Source organism: Limulus polyphemus, unplaced genomic scaffold (genome assembly GCF_000517525.1).
Source record: "Limulus polyphemus unplaced genomic scaffold, Limulus_polyphemus-2.1.2 Scaffold2264, whole genome shotgun sequence".
NCBI classification, from domain to species: domain Eukaryota; kingdom Metazoa; phylum Arthropoda; class Merostomata; order Xiphosura; family Limulidae; genus Limulus; species Limulus polyphemus.
The window spans coordinates 74,471-77,186 of NW_013667874.1; positions in this window are offsets into that span (position 1 = coordinate 74,471).

Consider the following 2,716-nt stretch of genomic DNA (forward strand, 5'->3'; position numbering starts at 1 on the left):
ATCAAAAGTTGTTGCAAACACAATGACATCATCCAGGTACATTAGGGCTATCCTCCATTGTAGGCCTTCCAGTACTCTTTCCATCAGCCTCTCAAATGTTGCTGGAGCATTGCTAAGCCTGAATGGCATCACCTTGGCCATAACTAAATGCAGTCTTAGGTTTATCTGCGTCAGCCATTTTCATTTGATGGAAACCTGACTTTAAGTCTAGATTTGAAAACCACCTGGCTCCACTTAGGGCATCGAGAGTATCATCAATACTTGGAATGATACTTTTCTGGTTATATTGTTAAGAGCCCTAAAGTCCACATGGGTCCCATCCTTCTTCAGGACTAACACGACAGGAGCTGACCAGGGACTATCTAATTTATCGACTATCCCTTCCTTAATTAGGCCATCCATGAGCTTCTCCATCTCTTGTCGCTTTGCCAGAGCTATTCTCCTCGGAGAGATCTTTATTGGACGGTGATTGCCTGTGTTTATTCTGTGCTCCACAAGGTCTGTGCAGCCGAGGTCATGATCTTCTTTTGAAAAGACGTCTGCATAATTCGCCAAGAGCTCTCTAACCTGAAGAGCCTGTGATGATGACAACTGGACTATGCTCTTCTTATAGAGGTCAGTTAAATGCTCTGGGAGTGGATGTCCTTTCTTTAGTTGTATTTCTTACCTTAACATTGACTGGCTCTACCTTTTAGCACACACCTAACCATGCCCCTTAAATAAATGTCTGCTCACATTTGAGAAATTGGCCACTGTTATGGGTACTACTTGATGACCTGCCACAAGTGACCTTCCAATCTTCACATCCGCTGGCCCGGATGGGTCTTCAACTGCATCCACAAGCATCGGGCCTCCTTGGGGATGTTCTTTTATTCTACCCCAAATTATCTTCTCTGACATAGAGGATATTGTAGTTGACTTAAGTGCTGTGACATGCAAATCAACAGATGCAGCAACATTTCCGAAACGTCATTTTATCAAAGTTAACTACACACTTCCTCGGTAGTAAGTAGTCCAACCCTAATATGCATTGGTTTTCAATGTCAGCCAAGTATACTTTCTGTCTGTTCTTCATGCCCGTGAGCTCAATAGTTATCCACACTGGTCCCCACAACCTTGAATAATGTCCTGTCACACCACAGAGCTTGGCTTCTGGTACTCTTTTGTGATCTAGCATCTTGATACTCAAAAGGGTTTGCTGAGATGCAGAATCTATGTCAAAGTTGTACTTTTGGCCATCCAGCTTTTTTGTCACGTAGACACTATGTGTGCTTGCCATTTTACACTTAGCTGTTGGGACTTTCACAATGGGGGTTGATGGGCGTCCCTCAACACCAACCACTACTGGCTTCCCCGAGGCTGACTTATTGGTAGTATTGTTCATACACTGGCTCCTCATATGTCCTTGCTCTCCACAGTTCCAACAATCTTTCTGGGTAGCAGCCTTTCCTGCCGTGGCATCTTCCCTGTGTTGAAGTTACAGGTAATTTAGATCTCTTGTGCCCACGTTTGTTACAGTGCCAGCAAAGTCTCAAACCTCTCTGAAAGCTGACCTTTTCTGGCCTTGAATCCTGATGACTGTACCAACAGGGGTACCTCTGTGCTGGACTTAACATGGGATTCGAATTCGAATTCCTGCATAGGAGAGGGGTGTGTTTGCTTTATTTTTATCTTCAGTTGTGGACTGTCCAAGGCATCTACAAACTGATCCCTCAGCAACAGCTTGAGGACATCGGGTGGTGCAGTTGGGTAGGACTTGTGTGCCATACTTATCAAATCCTGTGCCAGGTCTTGCAGGCTTTCTCCTTTAGCATGGACTCTTGTCCTAAACTTAGCCCTGTAGACTTCGGACTGATTTTGGGTTCCATGCCAGTACTTTATAGTTGTGCCTGTCATCTGCTGACAACTGTCTAAGTATTTCCAGTGGTTGTCCCTTCAGGCTCGTTACCAGGTACACTGCCTTCTGCTCCTCTGTCCGTCCATTCATTTTTGCCAGGAGCTCAAATTACGCTCTATATGCTTCCCATGGTGCCTTATCATCGAATTCCTGTGGCTTACTTCGTACTAGATCACCCATATTGCTGACACTCATGTCTGGAATCTGACTTCTGACAGGACTGAAGATGTCTGCATTAGGGTTTAGCTGCGGGGTCTGGAAGGGGCTTCATGTTGTCTGAGGCTGATTAGATCCATGGCTAATATATTATCATCCTTTAAGATATTTAATTCACTTTGAAATTTACTAAGCTTTCCATTTGTACTTCTTGTTTCCTTTCTTGTTCCAGTTGCCACTGCTGTAGTCTCTCTTCTTGTTCATTTTCTTTTTTCTTCAACCACTGCTGTAGTCTCGCTTCTTGTTAATTTTCTCGTTCTTTTTGTTTCTTTTCTTTTCCTCCAACAGCTGTTGTATTCCCTCTTCTTGTTTCTTTTCTCTTTCTTCTTGTTACTTTTCTTTTTCCTCCAACAACTACTGTAATCTCTCTTGTTTATTTTGCTGCTCGAGCTGCCACTGTTGTAGGTTTTTTACCAGTGCTGTAATCTCTCTTCTTGTTTTTTTTCTCGTTTTTCTTGTTTCTTTTCTTTTCCTCCAACCACTGCTGTAATTTCTCTTCTCGTTCTTCTTGTTTCTTTTCTTTTTTCCTCCAACAAGTGCTGTAATCTTTCTTCTTGTTTATTTTGCCACTGTTGCAAGTTTTCTTGCAACTGCTTTTGTCTT